The sequence below is a fragment of the Dendrobates tinctorius genome, unplaced genomic scaffold (genome assembly GCF_039654945.1).
Source record: "Dendrobates tinctorius isolate UK_male_01 unplaced genomic scaffold, ASM3965494v1 ptg000042l, whole genome shotgun sequence".
Classification (NCBI taxonomy): domain Eukaryota; kingdom Metazoa; phylum Chordata; class Amphibia; order Anura; family Dendrobatidae; genus Dendrobates; species Dendrobates tinctorius.
The window spans coordinates 6271765-6298260 of record NW_027361710.1 but is presented as its reverse complement, the minus strand read 5'-3'; positions in this window follow the sequence as shown (position 1 = coordinate 6298260).

Genomic DNA, 26496 nt, shown 5'->3' with positions numbered 1-26496 from the left:
ATGATAAAGACTGTCGGCTCTGATCGGCGGTAAGATTATTACCTTCATTCTGGTCAGAGAGCTGCAGTTCCCACGCAGATGACAGTGTGAGCCAGCAGCAATGATCGGCGGTAAAATGTTTACTGCTGGTCACAGAGGAGTCGCTAATGTGAGTACTACTCCCATCAGCGTAAGCCTGCTGTCCTTGATAATGCTGGCACCTGTACTATAAACAAATAAATGATGTGGGGTGTGTTCTATTTTTGATAGCCGGTGCTGGTAAAACTGACAGCTGTGGGTTGGTTATCAAGAATAGAGGGGACCCCACATCATTTTTTTTTAAATTATTCAAACAAATTGCTATTTTTGACAACCAGACAAGCTAAAGCAGACAGCTGGGGGCCGGTACTCTCAGATTGGTAAGGGACCATGGATATTGGCCCCCCCAGCCTAAAAATAGCAGCTTTGGCCAACTCTTCACACTTAATATTTGGGACGTTGATGTCACCTTTGTATTATTAGGTGACATCAAGCCCACATGTTAGTAATGGAGAAGCATCTATAAGACGCCTATCCATTACTAACCCCATAGTCATATTGTAAATAAACAAACACCCAGAATATAGTCCTTTATTTTAAATAAAAATCCATACCTTTCAAAAATTTATTTTAAAAGTTATATTCAACTTATGCCCATTTCATTGAAGCCCATGTCCACTGAAATAAACCCTTAAAATAATAAACAAAAATACTCACCTTATGCCCATTCCATTGAAGCCCTTGTCCCCTTTAAAAAAAATAATAATAAACAACCATATCCACCACCTGCCCGAAGTGAAGATGTCCCATGTCTGCGATATGTGGTTTACAATTTTTGATAATACCATGATGAGACCATACAGGCTGAAAACCACTGAAGAATGAGGTGCTGCTAGCGCAGCCTCAGTGACTAGCAGGAACGTGATCAAGGTTACTGCAGGTCACTGAAGTTGCTTTCCCACACTTCACTGTGAGCCAGGACGATGAACTGTGAGATCACTGCAAGTACCATGAGAATAGTGATCTCACTGAGGTCACAGCAGCTCATTGTCCCACCCCAGCAAAATGACAGCATGGTAAGCAGATGTTCGGCCTCCCATTCATCTGAATCGGGTCAGGGTTACTTTTTTTTTTTTTTACACATTTGGCCTAACTCTTCAGACCCTTACATCGAGCCAGGGGTTTATCCATCACTAGCAACCACCAATCATTTATGCATGCTGATTGGACACCCATTAATCATAGTGTATGGCTTCAGGAGTGTGGTCATTTTCATCCATCTCTTATGACCGCTCGTCAAACCCAGCCCTGAAATGGCCAAATAACTCTCTCAGCACTATATGTGCTGGAGCATGCTTCCAAGCTCGCATCACTGCAGCTAATAGCCGTGATGACACATATCTTCCCTCAAGGACTCATCTGGCAGCCATCTTACTGGGTCGCCCTCCCAGGGCTGTGGGGTACTCGGTACCGGGCCGGTGTCAGGGGGATGTGTCACAGCAGTGGTGACCCAGTCCGTGGCCCTGGGCGCCCAAGCAATGGGGAGATGTAGTTAATGGTAGAATAGTTCGTGACGCCACCCGTGGTGTTTGGCAAATATGGTGTTAGGCCAATGCTGCATAGAGATCCGCTGGGACTGATGGTATGTGCAGCTTAGATGGTAAAGCTCCCCACAGGTGGAGCTGTATTCCCAGGGCAGTGTAGATGTAGCTGGCACGGGGATGTAGCAGTGCCGAAAACGTAGGGAACAGACAAGACACGCGGTTGTAGTTTCTGTACCTTTACTGAGTATATGCAGTCCAGAGTCCTGATTACAGATGGTATTGGAGCAGGTTAGCCTGGAAGCAGATCAGGATTCTCTCTCAGCAGAAGGGCTGTGCAGTCTCCTTCCTAGCGCTTTGTAGAGGGAAGCACTCCAGTACTTAGTTACTCTGAAATGCCTCTCTTCAGATGTTCCTAGAACTTTACTAGTATGACAGACAGCTGTAGCCTCTCTCGGGGACTCCTCTCTTCAGTCCTGGCTCTCTATTCAATTGCTGTTGTGTCCCAAGTCTTTGCTGAGAGCAGGGCAGTTACAGCCTCCTACTCCTCTGGTATCTGTGGTAGGACCGTCAGTATCTGTACCACTGTGGAGACCAGGCTCCAATTCTGTGTGCTCTCAAGCTGAGGGAGCTCGCCTTCTTCAGCTCAACCTCTCAGCTTCGCACCTCCCGTCTGCACACTTCACCCTCCGCAGACTATCTGACCCTTCTTCCTCCTGGCCCTCAGAGGACACTCCTCTCCACAATCCTGGTTCAGAGTTCCCCCTGCTGGCCCGGAGTGGGACTGTGTTGCTTGCATTAGGTTAACTGCTGGAGAGACCCATCACTGCTTCCAAGCCTGGCATTACCCTCCCATGGAGGAAGGCAAAGCCAGTGTGGCGGCCATACCCCTGGGGGCGCCACATTACACAAGGCAGAGATGTACACCTGTGTAAGAGCGCGATGCCGGAGAGTCTGCGTGGATGATGTAGGGACACATCATCTACACGAAGAAAGAAAGAGAACAGCATCGCAAGAAGAAGGGAGGCTCCAGACAAAGACCAGCGACACCCCTCGGACCGGACTGCCCCGAAGGTGAGAATAATAAAAGTTCTTTTTCTTTTCCAGAATGCTGTATATCAGGCCTGAAAGGTGGGGACCGAAGCTCATATCACTCAAACCCTGTGACACGTTTACTTTAAGGACATTTGGGATATATTTTTATTGATTACAGGGCAATCTGGACATTATGAGTTAAGGGGAGACTCTGGTGATAATTAGTATTGATGTGGGTGGGCATTGTTATTCCTTAAGGAAGCACCCTAGGCAGTTTTACTCATTATGTCGACATTGTGGGTATTATTGTCTGTTACATGGGTATTATAACCTAGGCAGTCAAGAAGTATTCAAGCCATAAGCTTATATATCAGCAGTACCATGAGGTGATTGTTTTTATTAAATCATTTTTTTTCTCTATGTTTGTGAGTAAAACTATTAAACCATTTGTAGCTCTTTTCCGGATATTGGTGGATGTGCACTATGTCCATTTTTATTAACCAGATACTGTATCTGCTACTGATTTAGCATTAAAGATGCAATCACATTCAATGTTATTGGTGCTGACATTTGTTGAGTTACTGTAGACACAAACTGGATTGACATGGAGTGAGACACCAGTGTTTCCACATCAAATGTATTTCCCTTGAACTACAAAATGATAATGAGTGGGACACACTCCCGATTGTGAACTTATATGACGTTATAGCTTTACTTTGAATTTAACCTGTCTGGTTTCTACATGTGTGGTTCCCACCGTGAATCATAGAAGATGTGTGATGGTATGAGGGTGCTTTGTTGGTCACACTGTTAGTGATTTATTCCAAATTCAAGGCACACCTACCCAACATGGCTATCACATCTGCAATGACATGTCATCCCATCTGGTTTGAGTTTAGTGTGTCAAGTATTTGTATTGGAAAAGGAAAATTACCCAAAACACACCTCCAGGCTATGTATGGGCTATGTGACCAAGGGTGAGAGGGATGGAGTTCTATGTCAGATGGCATAGCCTCCACAATCAATCAGTCTCAAACCAATTAAAGTGGTTTGCGATAAGCTGGACAACGGAGTCAACAAATGCACAGACCCTCTGGGAATGCCTTCAAAACTTGTTGGAAAACCATTCCAGGTAACTACCTGAAGAAGTTGCTTGAGAGAACGCCAATGGTGTGTAAAGCTGTCATCAGAGTCAAAAGGGGGTACTTTGAGGAATCTATGTATGATTCATTTCACACGTGTTTCTTTACTTATTGTTTCTATAAATGATCCTTAGTGGTTTTGCTGCCTTCAGTCTGAATTAACAATGTGCACATTCCCAAAAGAACAAAAAAAACCCTGCATGAACAGGTGCGTCCAAACGTTTGACTGGTATTGTATTTAATAGTCTACATTTATATAATACTTTACATGCAAGCACAAACTGATAACGAATTTAGATTCTAAGTCCTAATAAGTGATGATAATATCTGTTAAGTGCTGTGGAATATGATGGCGCTATATAAGGAATAAAATAAATAAAATGCGGTCCCTACACAGTATACAGTATATATACAGTGGGGACTTCAAGCAATGCTTTGCTGTAATGAAACCCCATGTAGGCCACCTTATTCATACATATCTCACTAAGAAATATGAGACTTTGGATAACGCATGGCCAGCTCATCTACAATTTTATCAATGCAGAAAATAACTTCCACCACAGAAGCCCTGGAGAATAAAAAGCACAGACAGCTAAACGGGCATAGCCAGAGACACAGAGAAAGGGGCAGAGACAGACGAACCACACCTAGACTAGCCTTCCACAGTTTGTTAGATCTAGTGAGTTGCTTGTTTCTAAGGAGGCAAAGGAAAGGGGTGCATTTGACTTGAGGCCTGGGCAGCTTGTCAGTCTGTATCCTCCACTCCTTTATGCTGGGTTCCTAATGGATCACAATGCCCGGACTGACCATGGGTCCCAAACTAAACACACAGCATCACAGACATACAGTATATGAGTCCGTAAGCTCGGGTTGGGAGAATTGCTGACAGAATGGCATTACAAGACTGTGAAAAAATGCTTGTGTGAACCTAATCTTAGGGAACATGAAATTGTCTGCTCATCTTGCCTTATGGCAAATGTGGCCCAGACTACAATCACGATTTGTAGATTTGTAGCCGTGACTGGCTTGATAATTCACATGCTCATGTGGTTTTATAGTGGTCTACGGTAAGAAAGAAAGCTTCATGGTACTGCATATAAAAATTGCATTTTGGGTATATTATTTATTGTGGAATAACACTAAACTAGTAATAAAGTCTTACTTCTAACCTTTAGGAACCTTTTCTGAACATCGCTCTGTCCAACCTGACTTGTGTTAAATAAACAATATTTGTCAGGAACACCGCACTGCACTTGCTCACTGAGCCAGGGCGCGTGTCCTGAGTACAAAGACTGTGCACAAAGATACCTGCGGAGCGAGCAGCAGTGGTGACAATGCATGCTCCAGGACCTGAATCACGTGACTGCTGGGGGCGTGGCCTAAGCTCCACAGAGCTAGGAGCTGCAGGGAAACTCCTAGAAGGGTAACTACAGGACAATGTTACCAAGGAGCATAGACAGAGACAGACACCAGATCAAGCCGGGTCAAGGCACGAGATAGCAGGACAGTACCAAAGGGCTTAGACAGAAAGAATAGTCAGGATGTAGCAATAGATCAGAAAACCAGAACAGGTATTATACAGTACAATAGGGGTAAACTGTAACGGAGTAACGATAGCCAAGCCAGGAGGTCAGAACCAGAAAAGACAATGGTACCAAAAACGAGAGACGGAGTACAGAGTGAAGGAACAAGCCGGGTCATACACGGGAAGCAAACAAACAATGCAGAGTACACGCACACCAGGGGTCAGACACACCAGAATAGCAGTATAACTGACAGAGAATGCCAGTATGGAGTGAGCATAAATACCCCTCCCAGATCCAAAGAGAGGCCGGCAATGTTAACCCTGTCAGAAGAGGACATTAACCATGTCCTAACCATGACAATATTATTCATTTCAGCTATCCACCAGATGGCAGATAGAGGCTTCCTAAAGTTCTGTAGATGGCCGTGAAAGACAGCAAGCTGAGGGCTGTGGATAAAGTTTATTTGAAGTTCAACGAAAGTTTAACGTAAGTTCAAGAAAAATAACAGTAAAGATAGTGTGAGGCTTCATGTGTAGGATCAATAAAGGAGTCAAAATTACATGAATTTATACAGTATCCTCCTTTTAGATGGCATTCTTACCCAGAAGCATGAAGCCAAGACATTGAGCCATCATGGAATTCTGGGAGAATTCAGCTCTGAAAGCAGCAGAATTATATAGAAATCTTTAAAATCAGTAAAAGATGGCTAATGTAATACAATTCCAATGTAAGGGCATATACAGCATTAACGTTCAAATAGTTGTAAATCAATCCATCAAAAAGGACATCAAATCCACTACATATTACTTAAGAAAGGCATATCAGTCCATGGGTAGTCTCAGTAACAGGAATGTTCTTGGATACTGTAGTGAAATATGTACAGTATATGTATGGATGTATGACCAGCAGTAATTAACATCTGTTCTAGGCTGCAGGTCTCACAAAGATGATAGCATATGTGTCCAGGCTGCAGTTCTTCACAAAGGTCACAACCTATGTTATCCTGAGAAGACAGTTTTCCTGGTCACATAAAATTGGAAACATTTCACACCTCCTAGTCTCTTTGATGGAGAGATGCCAAATTGCAGCCTGACACTATATTTTTACTATGAGAAAGAAAAGTTATGCAAACAGTGTTCAGAGAAAAATAATGTATTCATTGGTAGAGTCACCATGATCCAGTCACAAATTAGGAATTAGAATATTAACAAGAGAGACTGGTCTAGAAATCTGATCTCCAGGTTAAATCTATAAATTAGGCTTTTACAAAAAGGAAGATGTTCACAGACTGAGGGACAGCCAAGCTGGAGTTAGCCATTTCATATTCATCCCCCCCTCAGGGAACAGAATGACAGACTGCAAAGTTTAGACTTTTTTGTAAGTTTCTTACTTTTATTTTACCACTGTTTTTGCATATTTGTATGTCACTTTTTATTTCAATATTTTTTATATCTTTTTATTGTAAGCACTGTACCTTTTGTATTAAAGCTTAAAATTTTAATACATTTGAACCTTGTATGCTCTAAAGAATACATAGCCTTAGAATGTGGGATCCTGGTGATTGGCAGACAGTAGTAGTAATATTTCCGGGACTCATCACCCATGTGTTCTGTGAATCCTGGCAGCATGTATGAAGCGAGGTGTGTGGTGTGTGTCTGGGTGTGATTTATGCTCCCACTGCAGCACAGAACAGAGGTTGAATGCTGGACTGAGTGAGAGGAGATAGATTAACACTTGCAGGGCACAACCCCAAGTCACGTGCTGAGAAGTGGGTATGTGACAAATTGGTGGCAGAGCAGTAGGATAGAATTTATTTCTATTAGAGCACTAGTACATGGTTTAAGCAATTATTCCCTGTACTAAAGAATTGGTATCCTTGCGAGGAGTACATCATTTCGACAAGGTTCAACTCAGTGCTTACTTAGACATACTTGCAAACAGTTTCCCTTCCCGTTTTTCTTTTCTATCTTTTATTTGGCAAAAGGCTGTTCACTGATATGATCGACCTCAGTGAGCAGAGAGGAATAAAGACAGCAGACAAAGCCAAGGAAATGCTGATACGCGCCTTGGTTGAGCAGGACATAGAGCAAAGTACTGAAGCATCTGGGCAAGGAGAGAGTCCACCTCGGAGAGACCCAGCAACACCAGCTCTTGCACCAGAGATATATATATATATATACACTCACTGGCCACTTTATTAGGTACACCTGTCCAACTGTGTGTTAAGACTTAATTTCTAATCAGCCAATCACATGGCGGCAACTCAGTGCATTTAGGCATGTAGACATGGTCAAGACAATCTCCTGCAGTTCAAACCGAGCATCAGTATGGGGAAGAAAGGTGATTTGAGTGCCTTTGAACGTGGCATGATTGTTGGTGCCAGAAGGGCTGGTCTGAGAATTTCAGAAACTGCTGATCTACTGGGATTTTCACGCACAACCATCTCTAGGGTTTACAGAGAATGGTCCGAAAAAGAAAAAAAAAACAGTGAGCGGCAGTTCTGTGGCCGGAAATGCCATGTTGATGCCAGAGGTCAGAGGAGAATGGGCAGACTGGTTCGAGCTGATAGAAAGGCAACAGTGACTCAAATTGCCACCCGTTACAACCAAGGTAGGCAGAAGAGCATCGCTGAACGCACAGTGCGTCGAACTTTGAGGCAGATGGGCTACAGCAGCAGAAGACCACACTGGGTACCACTCCTCTCAGCTAAGAACAGGAAACTGAGGCTACAATTTGCACAAGCTCATCGAAATTGGACAGTAGAAGATTGGAAAAACGTTGCCTGGTCTGATGAGTCTCGATTTCTGCTGCGACATTCGGATGGTAGGGTCAGAATTTGGCGTAAACAACATGAAAGCATGGATCCATCCTGCCTCGTATCAACGGTTCAGGCTGGTGGTGGTGGTGTCATGGTGTGGGGAATTTTTTCTGGGCACTCTTTGGGCCCCTTGGTACCAATTGAGCATCGTTGCAATGCCACAGCCTACCTGAGTATTGTTGCTGACCATGTCCATCCCTTTATGACCACAATGTACCCAACATCTGATGGCTACTTTCAGCAGGATAATGCGCCATGTCATAAAGCTCGAATCATCTCAGATTGGTTTCTTGAACATGACAATGAGTTTACTGTACTCAAATGGCCTCCTCAGTCACCAGATCTCAATCCAATAGAGCATCTTTGGGATGTGGTGGAACGGGAGATTCGCATCAGGGATGTGCAGCCGACAAATCTGCGCCAACTGTGTGATGCCATCATGTCAATATGGTCCAAAATCTCTGAGGAATGCTTCCAGCACCTTGTTGAATCTCTGCCACGAAGAATTGAGGCAGTTCTGAAGGCAAAAGGGGGTCCAACCCCTTACTAGCATGGTGTACCTAATAAAGTGGCCAGTGAGTGTATATATATTGATATTATATAACCACGCACACATACATGTATATATATTACATAGTCTCCTTTATTATGTATATTGCTGTCCCTTACACATTGCCCTCTCTTATGTACAGTACCGTCCCTTACATATTGAATTATATAGAGCCCTGTTTTTTATTACATACCGTCCTGTCTTGTTAGCTGCATAATGCAATGATGGCTGCTGGAGCATGGGAAAGCTTCCTTTCTAATGGAGGAGCTGATGGACTGGTAGTTTGGTTACCGGCTGCTCCATCAGCAGTCATTTTAGATCTAACAAGAGGGGGGACTATGTAATAAAAGAGGGCACTGTAAATAACAAAATTAACAAGAATACACTATGTAAGAGACAGCACTATACATAACAGCAGAGGAAGCTATATAATAAGGGACGACACCATATATAACTAGAGAGGATGGTACGTAATAAGGGACATGTTTACATAATAAAAGAGGAAACTATGTAACTAAGGGTGGTGTTATACAGAATTAGTGAGTCCACTATATACTAAGGGACTGTGTTAGACATAGTGAGTACACTATATACTAAGGGACTGTGTTAGACATAATAAGTGATAACGTCTTCCTCCACCTCCCCCTGTTCCTAAGGCCATTATAAGTCCCCCTTCCTAACATCCCAATCCCCTACACCCCTCATTGTCCTCCTCCCCTCGCATCCCATTATTGTCATCTCCCCCACCCCATCATTGCCCTCTTCACCACCTCCATCATTTTCTTCTCCCCTACCATTATCTTTGCTTTCTCACCCATCACTCCCATCATTGCCCATTCCACCACCTCCATCATTTCCTCCTCCTCCACCACTCCCATTATTGCCCTTTCCACCACCACCAGTGCATTCTCCCCCACCACCCCATCATCATTTCTTTTTCCCCAACCACCCCATCATTGCCCTCTCCATCACCCCCATCATTGCCTTCTCTCCATCACCCCATCATTGCCTTCTCCCCATCACTCCCATCATTGCCTTCTCCATCATCCCATCACTGCCTTCTCCCCATCACTCCCATCATTGCCTGCTCCATCACCCCATCACTCCCATCATTGCCTTCCCCCCATCACTCCCATCATTGCCTTCTCCATCACCCCATCACTGCCTTCTCCCCATCACTCCCATCATTGCCTACTCCCATCATTGCCTGCTACATCACCCCATCACTCCTATCATTGCCTTCTCCCCATCACTTCCATTATTGCCTGCTCCATCACCCCAATCATTGCCTGCTCCATCACCCCATCACTCCCATCATTGCCTTCTCCCCATCACTCCCTTCTCTCCATCACTCCCATCATTGCCTTCTCCCCATCACTCCCTTCTCTCCATCACTCCCATCATTGCCTTCTCCCCATCAATGCCTTCTTTCCATCACCCCCCATGGCCTTCTCCCATTACCCCTCATGGCCTTCTCCCATCACCCTGGGCATCATGGCCTTCTCTCCTCATCACAGTCTTCTCATGTCCGCATCTCCTCCAGGGCCAGGCTAACCTACACACACAGACACACACACACACACATATAGACATACACACAAACAGACATACACATATACATACACACACAGACATACATATACACACAGACACATACATACACATACATATACACACAGACATACACACAGACACACACAGACATACATACACACATACATACATACACACACACATACATACACAGACACACACACATATATACACACACATACACACATACATACACACAGACATACACACACAGACATACACACATACATACATACACACATATACATGCATACACACATACATACACAGACATACACACACAGACATACACACACATACATACACACAGACATGCACACATACACAAACATACACAAACATACACACATACATACACACACAGACATACACACATACATACATACACACAGACATACACACATGGACATACACACATACACACACATACATCATACACACATACACTGTGTTCCAAATTATTATGCAAATGATATTTTTCTCTGATTTTCCTAAATAGTCGGTACAAATGACAGTCAGTCTAATAAAAGTCATCACCGGTTAGAATATACATCAAATTTTATTGAAGAAACCTCCCAATAATAACAGTATAATCTCCAAAATGAATAAAAACTCAAATTGCACTGTTCCAAATTATTAGGCACAGTATAATTTCTAAACATGTGATATGTTTTAAAGAACTGAAAATGCTCATTTGTGTAATTTACAGCATTAGGAGGTCACATTCACTGAGCAAAAAGGATATTTTGGAGTTAAATAGCTTAACAGGCCAAGTTACATGTTAACATAGGAACCCTTCTTTGACATCACCTTCACAATTCTTGCATCCATTGAAATTGTGAATTTTTGGAGAGTTTCTGCTTGTATTTCTTTGCATGAAGTCAGAATAGCCTCCCAGAGCTGCTGTTTTGATGTGAGCTGCCTCCTACCCTCATAGATCTTTTGCTTGATGATACTCCAAAGGTTCTCTATAGGGTTGAGGTCAGGGGAAGATGGTGGACACGCCATGAGTTTATCTCCTTTTATGCCCATAGCAGTCCATGACTCAGAGGTATTCTTTGCAGCCTGAGATGGTGCATTGTCATGCATGAAGATGATTTTGCTCCTGAAGGCACGTTTCTGCTTTTTATACCATGGAAGACAGCTGTCAGTCAGAAACTCTATATAATTTGCAGAGGTCATTTTCACACCTTCAGGAACCCTGAAGGGCCCTACCAGCTGTTTCCCCATGATTCCGGCCCAAAACATGACTCCTCCACCTCTTTGCTGACGTCGCAGCCTTGTTGGGACATAGTGGCCATCCACCAACCATCCACTACTCCATCCATCTGGACCATCCAGGGTTGCTCGACACTCATCAGTAAACAAGACTGTTTGAAAATTAGTCTTCATGTATGTCTGGGCCCACTGCAACCATTTCTGCTTGTGAACACTGTTTAGGGGTGGCCGAATAGTAGATTTATGCACCACAGCAAGCCTCTGAAGGATCCTACACCTTGAGGTTCGAGGGACTCCAGAGGCACCAGCAGCTTTAAATATCTGTTTGCTGGTTTGTAATGGCTTTTTAGCAGCCACTCTCTTAATCAAATGAACTTGCCTGGCAGAAACCTTCCTCATTCTGCCTTTATCAGCACAAACATGTCTGTGCTCAGAATCAACCACAAATCTCTCAACAGTGCAATGATCACGTTTAAGTTTTTGGGAAATATCTAATGTTTTCATCTCTTGACCAAGGCATTGCACTATTTGATGCTATTCAGCAGCAGAGGGATCCTTTTTATTTCTTAAATTCCTTGAAACCTGTGCCCTGCTTAATAATGTGGAACATCATTCTTAAGTAGCTTTCCTTTAATTGAGCTCACCTGGTAAACTAATTATCACAGGCATTTGAGATTGATTTCAGTGATCCAAAGAGCCCTGATACACAATACCATCTATGAGTTTATTTGATAAACAAAAAATTACATCTTTATGACACTTAAATCCAATTTGCATAATAATTTGGAACACAGTGTACATACACACACAAGTGACTGACTGACCTGCGGCTGTAACCACCGTCCGTCCGGCGCCACAGGCACAGTGAGTGAGACAGTCTGTCTCCTCCTCTCCTCCCCAGCAGCAGCTCAGCACAGCGTGACTGACACTGATATCATCTCACCTCAGGGCTGGCTCCTCTCCTCCTTGCGCCTGGCGCTCCACATGGCTAATTTGAATAATTAGCCATGCAGTGCTGGAGAGGCCCCCTTTCCCCTGTAATGCACGGGCGGTAGGTCCGCCCCTGGGGTAGCGCCGATCGGAGCCAGGGCCCCGGGCCCCTATATGGGCTGGGCCCCAAAGCAACTGCTTCGGCTGCTACCCCGGTAGTTACGCCAGTGCTCAAAAGAGTAGTTCGGGACAACGGGAAGTTGCTTAGATGGAGCCTGATATTACAGCAATATGATTTTACAATTCAGCATAAGAAAGGAATCGATAGTGGCAATGCTGATGGCTTATCTCGCCAAGGTGGGACCGAACCAGATACACGCTCGGGAGCTGACCTGTAAGTCATCCCCCATGCACATTCATAAGGAGGGAGATGTAGTGACATATGTATATGTATGGATGTATGACTAGCAGTAATTAACATTTGTTCTAGGCTGAAGGTCTCACAAAGGTGATAGCATATATGTCCAGGCTGCAGCTCTTAGCACAGGTTGTGACCTTTGTGATCCTGAGAAGACAGTTTTCCTGGTCCCTGACCCCCCAGGGGGCCTTCCTGAGAACACACACAGAACTGAAAACATTTCACACTTCCTAGTGTCTTTGATGAAGAGATGCCAAATTGCAGCCTGACACTATCTATTTACTATGAGAAAGAAAAGTTATACAAACAGTGCTCAGAGAAAAATAATGTACTCACTGCGTTTTGATCACTGCCATGATCTTTATCAAAGCTATCCCACCACTGAATCACAAAACATTAAAAAGGACCTTGATTTAATCAAATGTCTATCTCTCATCACATGATCACAGGTCCTAACGTGAAACATACATGCATTTGTATGCAGAGCGAAACGTGATAGATCAAAAACACGTCGCTCGTGTCCTCATGTGCGATTCAGTGTAGTCCGGGGAGCTTTTTGTATTTTTATTTTAATCGCCATGCAATAAAAATTGACAAGTTTTTTCAAGAGGAGCTGGAACATTTTTTCTTTTCACAGTAACCTTCTACACCCGTGACAGTGTAAAGGGGTGAGACAGAATGACCTGCTTGCTTCCTTTCCTCTAATTGTCTTTGATCTGTTAATGTTTACATACTTTAATGTTGATAATGTCTACAATAAATGCTTGCGGTACTGCTACATAGAAATATGTATTATCACGAATATTTATGGTACTGCCACATTTATATATGTGTTATCTTTTGGAGAGCTGTATTATGTTGTGTTTCTTAGTGTCATACTGTAGATAATAAAATGTGACTAATGTTCATTTACAGTTTAGGTTAAGTAAAGTGCATCCTTTCTGGGAACACTGTGTGTCATAACAGTGGGCCAGTACAGGAAAGGAAAGATGTGGAGACTTATTGCCTGGGCGGATGCTTTTAGGGCAGGAGTTGGTTGGACTGAAGAGATGAAGGAAGTTGGAGCTTCGACGAGATCGGTACAGATGGGCCGGATGCTTTACCAGAGGCAGCCAAACCTGGTGACTGATGATTTTGAGTCTGGGGTGAAACAGGCAAAAGGAATAGTCATCATGGCAAGGTCAGGCCGGGAAGGAACTGGGGAGCAGTGCAGGACGGTCCAGTCTGGGCGTGTACTGCACAGAAGTGACAGCCAAGCGGGGAAAGATAAGGAAACAAGTGAATATCATGATGTGCCAACTGTGGATGTAACGTGTGAAGTATTAAGTAAAGAGAATGTTCAAGTTAACCTGGATTGTGTCTCTGTTACTGGGGGTCGCCTGAAGGAGGGAACGTTGTCGCCTGGGAAGTGCCCAGGGGAGTCTGGATTTGGAGATGCAGGTATGCTGAAGAGAAGAATAAAGTTTTCTGTAGGGGAAGGACTGAACATAGATGTTACAGTATCTCAGATCACAACTACAGTCCTGTCCGTCCCTTACAATGGTTCTTACAATTGCTCAGTTTGCCATTCTACCCAGCTAATCCTTCTGTTTTCCTTTAGGTCTATGACATCACTTTATTAAAATCTGACTAACTGAATCCTTCTAAATTCTATATAGAAACAGGAAACCTCTTTTCCCTGTATGACACATGACTGCAAAAGTCCTTGGCAGGGTTCAGGAGAAAAGCAGCTGGGTTAGGAGTTGAGGAGGATGATAAATGAGGGACTAGAGACTTCTTGTTTCCACATAGAGCAGAGAAAAGAGAAGTATTAATTGGGTAGAAAGTAAAATGAGCAATTGTAAGTACACAGTGCTGTATAACACGATGATTGTAATTTATTAAGAGGTTAAAAATTTTGTTGGGAGGAGTGCTTCTTTAAGAGTAGAGGTTCAATTTAAGATTACAGACACACAACTAAAATATATTCTAGCACCAATTACTGGCTACAGCAGATGAGCTTCACTGGGTATAAATATCTCAGGACATTCATGGTTACATAGCATGGTTGAAATAAAGACATATGTCCTTCAAGTTCATTTAGGGCAAATGGTGGGGGTGTTGAAGGTAAAAGAAACATGTCTGATCCTCTCCAAGGATACTTAGCTACTGTATATTGCTTCACTAAAACCTTTCTCCAACCTTTCATTTTACTTTGGAGCAGTTGCTTTTACCTGCGGTACACTGACTTGTCCTTACTGTGCTTTTATTACAAGGGTAACACTAGTTATTTTTCTAGCACATACATTTTTATTCCAAGTCCTTTTTATAAACTGCTATGTATGCTATCTGTGCTAGTCCTTGAATAGTAGGCATACAGTATGTTCCACATACTACAGAAAGATAATGTTACAAAAGACAATGTAGAATGAGAAATTGAAATAATGAAGTTATAAGAAACTAATAGTACGGACTTCAAATATAATAAAAATCAATGGAAACATTGTGAGCTATTTTCATTTCTTTAACTAGACTAATTATTCTTCAACTTGCTGCAGTACATGTCTCTTAACAACCTCTCACATAATCTTGTATAGGTATAGTAATAATAAAAATAATATTTTTTATTCCATATCACCAACACATATACTGCAGAATGAAAAATTGAATGAAATTGCTCCATACAGTATAAGCACCATATATGTATATACATCATTACCAGCCCCAGCTCACTGAGCCCAGCACCTGTATATACATCATCACCAGCCCCAGCCTACTAAGCCCAGCACCTGTATATACATCATCACCAGCTCCAGCCCACTGAGCCCAGAAACTGCATATATCATCACCAGCTCCAGCCCACTGAGCCCAATCACCTGTATATACATCATCACCAGCCCCAGCCCACTGAGCCCAGCAGCTGTATATACATCACCAGCCCACTGAGCCCAGCACCACCTGTATATACATCACCAGCCCCAGCCCAGAGCCCAGAACCTGTATTTACATCACCAGCTCCAGCCCACTAATCCTTGCACAACCTGTATATACATCAGCCCAGCCAGCCCCAGTATATACACACACATCAGCCCAGCCAGCCCCAGTATATACACACATTCATCAGCCCAGCCAGCCCAAGTATATATACACACACACACACACACATCAGCCCAGCCAGCCCCAGTATATATACACACACACATCAGCCCAGCCAGCCCCAGTATATATACACACACACACACACACACACACTCACACACCAGCCCAGCCAGGCCCAGTATATACACACACACACACACACACACACATCACCCAAGCCAGCCCCAGTATATACACACATCAGCCCAGACAGCCCCAGTATACACTCACTGGCCACTTTATTAGGTACACCATGCTAGTAAGGGGTTGGACCCCCTTTTGCCTTCAGAACTGCCTCAATTCTTCGTGGCAGAGATTCAACAAGGTGCTGGAAGCATTCCTCAGAGATTTTGGACCATATTGACATGATGGCATCACACAGTTGGCTCAGATTTGTCGGCTGCACATCCCTGATGCGAATCTCCCGTTCCACCACATCCCTAAGATGCTCTATTGGATTGAGATCTGGTGACTGAGGAGGCCATTTGAGTACAGTAAACTCATTGTCATGTTCAAGAAACCAATCTGAGATGATTCGAGCTTTATGACATGGCGCATTATCCTGCTGAAAGTAGCCATCAGATGTTGGGTACATTGTGGTCATAAAGGGATGGACATGGTCAGCAACAATACTCAGGTAGGCTGTGGCGTTGCAACGATGCTCAATTGGTACCAAGGGGCCCAAAGAGTGCCCAGAAAAAATTCCCCACACCATGACACCACCACCACCAGCCTGAACCGTTGATACAAGGCAGGATGGATCCATGCTTTCATGTTGTTTACGCCAAATTCTGACCCTACCATCCGAATGTCGCAGCAGAAATCGAGACTCATCAGACCAGGCAACGTTTTTCCAATCTTCTACTGTCCAATTTCGATGAGCTTGTGCAAATTGTAGCCTCAGTTTCCTGTTCTTAGCTGAGAGGAGTGGTACCCAGTGTGGTCTTCTGCTGCTGTAGCCCATCTGCCTCAAAGTTCGACGCACTGTGCGTTCAGAGATGCTCTTCTGCCTACCTTGGTTGTAACGGGTGGCAATTTGAGTCACTGTTGCCTTTCTATCAGCTCGAACCAGTCTGCCCATTCTCCTCTGACCTCTGGCATCAACATGGCATTTCCGGCCACAGAACTGCCGCTCACTGGATTTTTTTTCTTTTTCGGACCATTCTCTGTAAACCCTAGAGATGGTTGTGCGTGAAAATCCCAGTAGATCAGCAGTTTCTGAAATTCTCAGACCAGCCCTTCTGGCACCAACAATCATGCCACGTTCAAAGGCACTCAAATCACCTTTCTTCCCCATACTGATGCTCGGTTTGAACTGCAGGAGATTGTCTTGACCATGTCTACATGCCTAAATGCACTGAGTTGCCGCCATGTGATTGGCTGATTAGAAATTAAGTCTTAACACACAGTTGGACAGGTGTACCTAATAAAGTGGCCAGTGAGTGTATACACACATCAGCCCAGACAGCCCCAGTATATACATACACATCAGACCAGGCAGCCCCAGTATATACAGACACACATCAGCCCAGCCAGCCCCAGTATATACACACACACATCAGCCCAGCCAGCCCCAGTATATACACACACATCAGCACAGCCAGCCCCAGTATATACACACACATCATCCAAGCCAGCCCCAGTATATACACACACACATCAGCCCAGCCAGCCCCAGTATATAAACACATATAATAATAATATAATATACACACATCAGCCCAGCCAGCCCCAGTATATACACATCAGCCCAGCCAGCCCCAGTATATTCATCAGCCCAGCCAGCCCCCTGCCCCAGTATATACATCAGCCCAGCCAGCCCCCAGTATATACACATCAGCCCAGCCACAGCCAGCCCCTGTATACACACACATCAGCCCAGCCACATCCAGCGCCTGTATACATCAGCCCAGCCAGCCCCCAGCCCCTGTATACACATCAGCCCAGCCAACCCCTGTATACACATCAGCCTAGCCAGCCCTCAGCCCCTGTGTACACATCAGCCACAGCCAGTCCCCAGCCCCAGTATATACATCATCCTAGCCAGCCCCCAGTATATACACATCAGCCCAGCCACAGCCAGCCCCTGTATACACACACATCAGCCCATCCAACTCCTGTATACACATCAGCCTAGCCAGCCCCCAGCCCCTGTGTACACATCAGCCACAGCCAGCCCCCAGCTCCTGTATACATCAGCCCCCAGCCCCTGTATACATGAGTCCAGCCCCCATATACATGAGTCCAGCCCCTGTATACACATCAGCCACAGCCAGCCCCCAGTCCCTGTACACATCAGTTCAGCCCCTGTATACACATCAGCCACAGCCATCCCCCATCCCCTGTATACATCAGCCACAGCCCAGCCCAAGCTCAGTACCTGTCCTTTCTGACACTGTAGCTTGCCTCAGGAGTGCACGAGTATGCTCCTCTAGATGCCTGAGTCACTGTCCTGATATGTTCAGGTTCAGCGGCTGCTGCAGCCAGTGGTGGGAGACGGGGAGAGCAGAGCGCTCTCTCTGGCCACAAAGAATGTCCTGACATTCAACGTCAGGATGTTCTTATTAACCCCCTATGAACAGGGCACCTGGGCCACTGCGCGCACTTGTAAAGCTGCTGGCGCCGTGCCTGAAGATTTAAAGGGCCGGCGGCAGGATAGGTGCGTGGTGTTTCACCGCTTCTGGGGGGGGCAGCTGCCCCCCTCTGCCCCACGGTGGGTACGCCCATGGATCAGTGGAAAAAGAGGCAATGCTGGAGCTGCAAAGTGTGAGTTACGGTGATTTTCATATTTTCATTTAGAGCAAGTCTATTGTGATAATAAAGTTTTCCACTATTAGATTTTTTTTAACAAAGGCGTTATGTTGGAAATATACCGTACATACTCATGTATAAGCCAAGTTTTTAGCATTTTTTTGCTGAAAAGACACCCCTAGGCTTATACACGTGTCACGGTCCCACTTACTTGTTCTCTGCTGCAGTGCGGGTGTTTCCCGGTCTCTCCTGGTCATCTGCGCATACCTGCAGCCATCGTTCAGTGTTCCGGTGACTGCTGACAGGACTGGCGGAGGGCGTTAGCACCGGGGCAAGTGCCAGGGTCCTGAGCAGGCAGGGACACCGGCGGGCCAATGTGGCCCAGGTGTCTGTGTTGCCACTTGCTCAGGCCCTCGGTACTTGCGATATTCACCTCTCCCCATTTCATCGCTGCGATGTCTTCCATGTCCTCTGACTGTGACACTCAGGTCAGAGGGCACGATGACGTAATTAGTGTGCATTGTCTGCCTGAATAGTCACAGTGCAGAGAGACGGCGACACTGAGGAGCAGCGGTCAGCGAAGAGAGGTATTTCAGTTTTTTTGCAGCAGCAGCAATATACAGTATATGGGCATCAGCATAAACTGTGCATTATATGGACATCTTATGGGGCCCATCATGAACTTTATGGAACATTATATGGGGCATATTTTGTTTGGAGCATCTTATGAGGCCCATCTTGAACTTTATGGAGCATTATATGGGGTGTATTGTATATGGAGCATCTTATGGGGCCTATCTTGAACTTTATGGAGCAATATATGGGGCGTATTTTGTGTGGAGCATCTTATGGGGCCCATCTTAAACTTTATGGAGCATTATATGGGGTGTATTTTGTATGGAGCATTTACCAGTAGCTGCTGCATTTCCCACCCTAGGCTTATACTCGAGTCAATAAGTTTTCCCAGTTTTTTGTGGTAAAATTAGATGCCTTGGCTTATACTTGGGTCGGCTTATACTCGAGTATATATGGTATGTGTATGTGAGAGCAGTTCCATGGGTTCAATAGAATACAGGTGACACGTTAATTGTTAATTGTAGTTCTAATCCTATACATAGGAGCATGTTCACACTGGCAGTTAAATAGACAAAACCTAAGATAGAAACAAAATGAACATATACTTATAATGTGTGAGAGGACATCTGCACTACAACTATAGACCAGCCAAATTGACAAGAGTTGCCAATCCCTGCCTGACTTCCGACATGTAAGAATCCTGCCTTCCATTTTGTGAGAATCTATTTTGTTCTGACCATCTGACATCTTGTTGTTGTTTTCTGGCTGCTGGTCTTTTCCCCCTGTTGCTGGGTTTGTCTGAGGTCAGGTGATTGTATCACCCTTTATTACCCAGCACCTGCCTCCCAGGCCTTGCTGGACAACAGTGTTAATCCGCTAGAGTTCTGGCTAGGAGCTTTGATGGCGTTCTGTGTTTGATGTTGTGCACTTCTGGGATCTCTAGTCGGCCTGCTTTGTTTCTTGGTTTTCCTCTCATTTCTGCAGCTTCCTCTATTTTCCTACTAGGAGGTTACTTGTTTTTTGTTCCCAGTCCCTAGTTCGTTTCAGGGATACCCTTCCCCCTACCTTTAGGTCTTCATTTGAGTTTAGCCTAGGAAAACGTCGGTGGGTCTATTCACAAGGAATAGGTTGCCCACTCCATTGTAGGGCTTCAGCCTAGTCCTAGTGCAGGGTCAGCTTCTCCCCCTTCTGTCCTAGTCCTGAGTTGCAGATCCGTAACACATTTCTTGTGTCAAATATTCCCTGGACCCTGAGGCCCCAGGCTGAAACCTTGGGTGACTACAGACTTGCTACATCATGAGTGAGTAGCTACTGCTGGGACTTGTGGTTCCACTGTAGGGAAGTATGCTAAGGCTGGAGTCACACTAAACATATGAAAAATCAGTCTGAGTCTCCCTGCCGAGAGTCGCAGGAGTGTAATGCGAATGTCATGCAAGTACAATCCGATTTCTCACAGCTTGTGTGGCGTCCCCAGGAGTATGGTCGCCACAGAGGCATTACCTTCCTCCTAGGGAGTGTGATGTCATGCTTGGAAGCAATGAAGGGTCTCTCTGGCAGTTAATCATAACATGCAACACAGTTCCCACTCCAGGCCAGCAGAGGGAGCTCTGAACCATAATTGGGGGAGGAGTTCTCTCTGGGGGCCAGGAGGGGAAATTAGTTAGTTCTGTGAGGAGGGCGAAGTGTGTAGACATGGAGAGAGAAGCTGGGAGACTGAGCGGAGTTGAGAGCTCGTTCCCAGCTGGAGTGCATGATCTGGAGCCTGGTCTCCAAGGTTGTATACTGACGGTCCTGCAACAGAAACCAGAGGAATAGGAAGCTGTAAATGCTCTTTTCCCATCTATGACTCGGAGGCACAACAGCGACGTGTGAGCCAAAGGAGATAGAAGGCTACAGCTGTCTGCCATATGAGGTAGATCCAAAAGGGAAGAAGGAGGAACGTCAGTGTAACACAGTACTGCATGTATCTCAAGTAAGCGCTAGGAAGGAGACTACACAACCCATCTGCATAGAGGATTCCTGAGTTGCTTCCAGGCTAATCAGCTCCTGTGCCATCTGTAATCTGGACCCTGAACTGCATTTGCCAAGCAAAGTAAAGGTAAAGAAACTGCACCCTGTTGTGTCCTTGCCTTCTTCCTGCAACTTCTTCAGCACTGCTACATCTCTGTGCCAAACAATGCACCCTCTTCCTAAACATCTATCCTCACTGCCCTGGAACTACAGCCCTGCCTGTGGAGGGCTACAACATCATTGCTGCACTACACCATCTGTCCCAGAGGATTCTGCGGCGTCAGCTTAACACCTCCTTTGCCGAACACCACAGGTGGCGTCACGAATCATCCACTCATAAACTTAATTTCCATCACTCAACCCCTTTTACATGGGTGCCCAGGGCCATGGACCGGGTCACCGCTGCTGTGACAATCCCCTCTGAGAGACGGGCCCGGAACCGAGTACCCCACAGCCCTGAGAGGGCGACCCATTTGCATCCAATCGACATCCGAATGCAGTGCGATAGCTATCCGATTGCATGCGATTTTAACATGAGCTTTTACATACAGCAATTCTCTTTATCATATACACATCGTTTTCAAAGGAAATATTCTTTAAAACACACACAAATATAAATAAGTATACACACAGGTGCTTCTCACAAAATTAGAATATCATCAAAAAGTTCATTTATTTTATTTCTTCAATACAAAAAGTGAATCTCATATTAGAGTCATTGCACACAAAATGATCTATTTCAAATGTTTATTTCTGTTTATTTTGATGATTAAATAATACTAAATTAATAATTAATACTGATTAAATACTGAGGTAAAATACTGACCAAATACTCTTTAACTCTTCTGCCAGTTTTAGTCAGTGGGACATACCCAGCCTGCTGCCCAGGTAGGGAGGACATCAGTGCGGGACTGCCTGCACCTTCACACACAGACTACATCTGCCTGCTACTATCCCATCTTGCATTTATCCCAGAAAGGCTGCAAGAAGCATTCTGCATGTGGAGTGTGGCTATCTGCCTGGTTCTGTAAAATCAATGCAGGAGCAGACAGGAAAGAAGAGCTGGATTACATACAGTAAATACAAATAGAATAGGTAGATATAAAGATGTCAGTGACAAATACAATTATTACAGTGTGTGTGCAAATTACTGTACATGTATTTAATTAATAAAAGATTATTTTTTCGGAAAAAAATGGTTTTGGCTCCAACGCAATCTTCGTAACCAGCAGAGGGAAAGCTGATGGCTGGGGGTAGATGTTTATAGCCTGGGAAGGGGGTAATACCCATGGAGCGTCCCAGGCTATTAATATCAGCTCATAACTGTATACTTAGCATTTAATAGCTATTAAAATGGGACCCCCAAAAAATGACATGGAGTCCTCTATGATTAAATAATAACCAGCAAAGGCTATGCAGGCAGCTGCTGGCTGATATTAATAGCCTACAACCCAACACTGAGCACACAGTGCTCAGTTTCTCTGCTGGATGATAGGCTATATGGTCGCACCATGCAGCCTGACATCTAGATATAGCAAAGCTGAACCCATCGTGGGGCAAATGGATTAAAAGCATCTCTGCAGAAAGGTGAGGAATTTTGTTTGTTTTTTTACCTCTTTTGTAGATGGCAAAGGCATTGAGGAAATGGGTGAAGTCGTAAGTATGGTTTAATTATGAATATTAAAGGAGTCTGTGTATTTCTTTCAATTAGAGGACTTTTTCTGGGTGTCTGTATTTTCTTACAATGTGACTATGGGGTTAGTAATGGGGGCATCTTATTAATGCCTCTCCATTACTAACCTTGAGGCTTGATGTCACCAGACAATACAAAGGTGACATCAACCCCCCAACTATTACCTCACCTGCCACTGCTACATGGCAAGTGGGGAGAACGAGGCTAAATGCCAGAATTGATGCATCTTAGAGATACGCCTTTTCTGGAGTGGCTTAGAGCTGATGTTTTTAGCCATGGGGGGCCAGCATCCATGGCCCCTTCCTAGGCTATTAATATCAGCCCGCAGCTGTCTGCATAGCCTTTCCTGGTTATTAATTATAGGGGGACTCAACTTCATTTTTTGGGGGGTCCCCATTTTATTAGCCCACAAAGGCTAAGTATACAGTTGTGAGCTGATATTAATAGCCTGGGAATATTACCCCCTATCCCATATGTTTATAACATATGCCCCCAGCCATCGGCTTTCCCTCTGCTGGTTACAAAAATTGCGCTAGAGCCCACGCCATTTTTTTCCAAAAAATAATCTTTTATTAATTAAATGCATGTACAGTAATTTGCACACACACTGTACTAATTGTATTGGTCACTGACATCTATATATCTACCTATTCTATTTGTATATACTGTATGTAATTCATCTCTCCTATCCTGTCGGCTCCTGCAGTGATTTTACAGAACAAAGCAGTTCAATTACAGGCTTTTCTTCTATCTGTGTAATATAAATACATATACAGTATACAGTATATATATATATATATGTGTGTGTGTGTCACTGACATCTATATATCTATGTATTCTATATGTATTTATCTATTCTATCTATTCTATTCTAACCTGTCAGCGTGATTTTACTGTGTGTGGCACACCGGTGTGTAAAAATCGGACAGCACTTGCATGGTCCGAGTGCTGTGCAAGTTTTTTCTTGCACCCGTAGGCTTACATTGGCGAGTCTCGGTGACAATTGCAGCATGCTACGATTTTACACGCATGCTGAATACTCCCGAGAAAATAAACAGTGATGTGAGCTGCCCCATATATTAACACTGGGCTGAGTGGTATGCAATGTTTTCTCGCATAGCACTCGCCCATATTCTATGGTAGTGTGACTCTGGCCTAAAACTTTCTCTAAGGCAGCACTGCTGAGACTTGTCGTTCTACAAACAAAGAATATATAATAGGACCAACTGTGGATGAGATTTAGTTCGGATTGTATTAAGTGCACTAATGATTCCTGAAAGCGTGCCAGAATCTGCTCCAACGGGGCCCGACCTTGGGACTGTATCATTTGCATGGCTGCAGCTATTTGTAGGTTGAGTAATTAATTAGGTGTGTGCATGTTGTAAATTAAGGGGGAAGCACCATAACTAACATTCAGGTTTATTGCAAAGAACATCTTGTACCTGTACAGTAGAATATGGAATATTATCTGTTTGCTGTTCCTCGTTATTCCACCTGCAATTGTCACCATTTATCCTCCTATAATAAACCTGTTAGGCTAGTTTCACACTAGCTTTTATTCGACGCAGCGCACAGCGCCGCTAAGCCCCGCCCCCTGCCGGCTCCCTGCCCGTCCCATCCGGTCATCGCAGCCTATTTTCGCACATGGACGCTTGCGATCTGCGCACCCTATCTTTAGCATAGGGTGCGCAGATCGTGCACTAGTAGGATTTTGGTGTGCGCTGTGCACTTTTGAAGGTGCGCCGTGCGCACCGAAATGCAACATGCTGCGTTCGGCGCGCAGGGGTGCACCTTCAAAAGTGCGCAGCGCACGCCAAAATCCTACTAGCGCACGGCCAGCGCACGATCTGCGCACCCTATGCTAAAGATAGGGAGCACAGATCGCAAGCATCCATGTGCGATAGTAGGCGGCGATGACCGGATGGGGCGGGCAGGGAGCCGGCAGGGGCGGGGCTTAGTGGCGCCGTGCGCTGCGTTGAATAAACGCTAGTGTGAAACTAGCCTAACCTATTTCAACCTCATCTCTTGTGAGTGTGCATGGAGTGTGGATAAGGGTTCTCCCTAGTTGACACCTGTCATGTGAGGAAGTCCCTTCTGCATTCTCCTAGAGCTCCCAGGAAGATTCGGGTGAAGGCGCTGTGTCATATTGAGGTGAGAACTACCGGACACCCTACCCGTGGAGATGGCTTAAAAGGAATCTGTCACCCCTTTTTTCGAATATGAGCTGCTGGCACCGACATCAGGGGGTTATCTACAGCATTCTGTAATGCTGTAGATAAGCCCCCAATGTAACCTGAAAGATAAGAAAAAGGAGTTAGATTATACTCACCGGGGGGCGGTCCGGTCTTGGTCCGATGGGTGTTGCGGTCCTGCGCCTCCCATCTTCTAACGGTGACGTCGTCTTCTTTCCTTCCCGTCGTGGCTCCGTCGCAGACGCACTCCTCTGCCCTGTTGAGAGCAGAGCAGAATACTACAGTGCGCAGGCACCGGACCTCTACCGGTGCCTGCACACTGCAGAACCTTGCTCTGCCCTCAATAGGGCAGAGCAGTGTGCCTGCGCAGGAGCCACGACAGGAAGGAAAGAAGAGGACGTCACCGTTAGAAGATGGGAGGCGCCGGACAGGACCGCGACACCCATCAGACCAGACACCGGGGTGAGTATAACTAACTCTTTTTTCTTATCTTTTAGGTTACATCGGGGCTTATCTACAGCATTACAGAATGCTGTAGCTAAGTCCCTGATGTCGGTGCAGGCAGCTCATATTTGAAAAAAGGGTGACAGATTCCCTTTAAAGGGGTGCTATACAGTACATTTAGCACCTATTGTGTGAATATATAATGAATGTTTTTAATTTGCAAACCTCTTAAAAACATATTTTCTGCATTATATACAATGCGCTCAGAGTGCCAAGTCACAATCTATTTCTATTCATTTGGATTTACATTAATATACAAAAAGAGACCAGCATTTAAATAACTATTCTCTTAGGACTGTCCTCGTTTCAGCAATGCTAGAGACTTTCCTTTGTGTTGTGTAGGATTCCTTAAAGTGTTTAGAATACTAATATATTCAGGCTAGGCCTATAACCCAAGAATTAACTGTAGGAGGCAGTATCTGAATGTACTTCACAGGCTTTCACATAGCTATATGCTCTTCCTTTCTTTTTTCTCTTGTAGTTGTACCACATGATAGAAAAAAATCTGCTTTAGATGATACAGAGCGAGTCTGTTCCTGCTTACTCTGGCATGTGGTACTGTACTGGCACATCAAAGCTGCATGCTACGTGCAACATGACAATGCACCAAGAGTTTGCTGGAGTGGAAAACACGAGAAGTTGCTTAGGCCATCATCATGCTAGATGTTAGGAAGGAGCAAAGGCATGGGAACTTTTATCAGCTTAACAATACAGCACAGATATCCCTTGTTAGCTAAATGGACAGTTTTATACTAGTGTAGTTGTTTGAAAGCTCTCCTATTAATAGGTGACCTCTATTATTGGATACTCACTAGGACTGGTATGGTATGTTTTATGCTATTAATCTTTGAGGTCATTATAAAG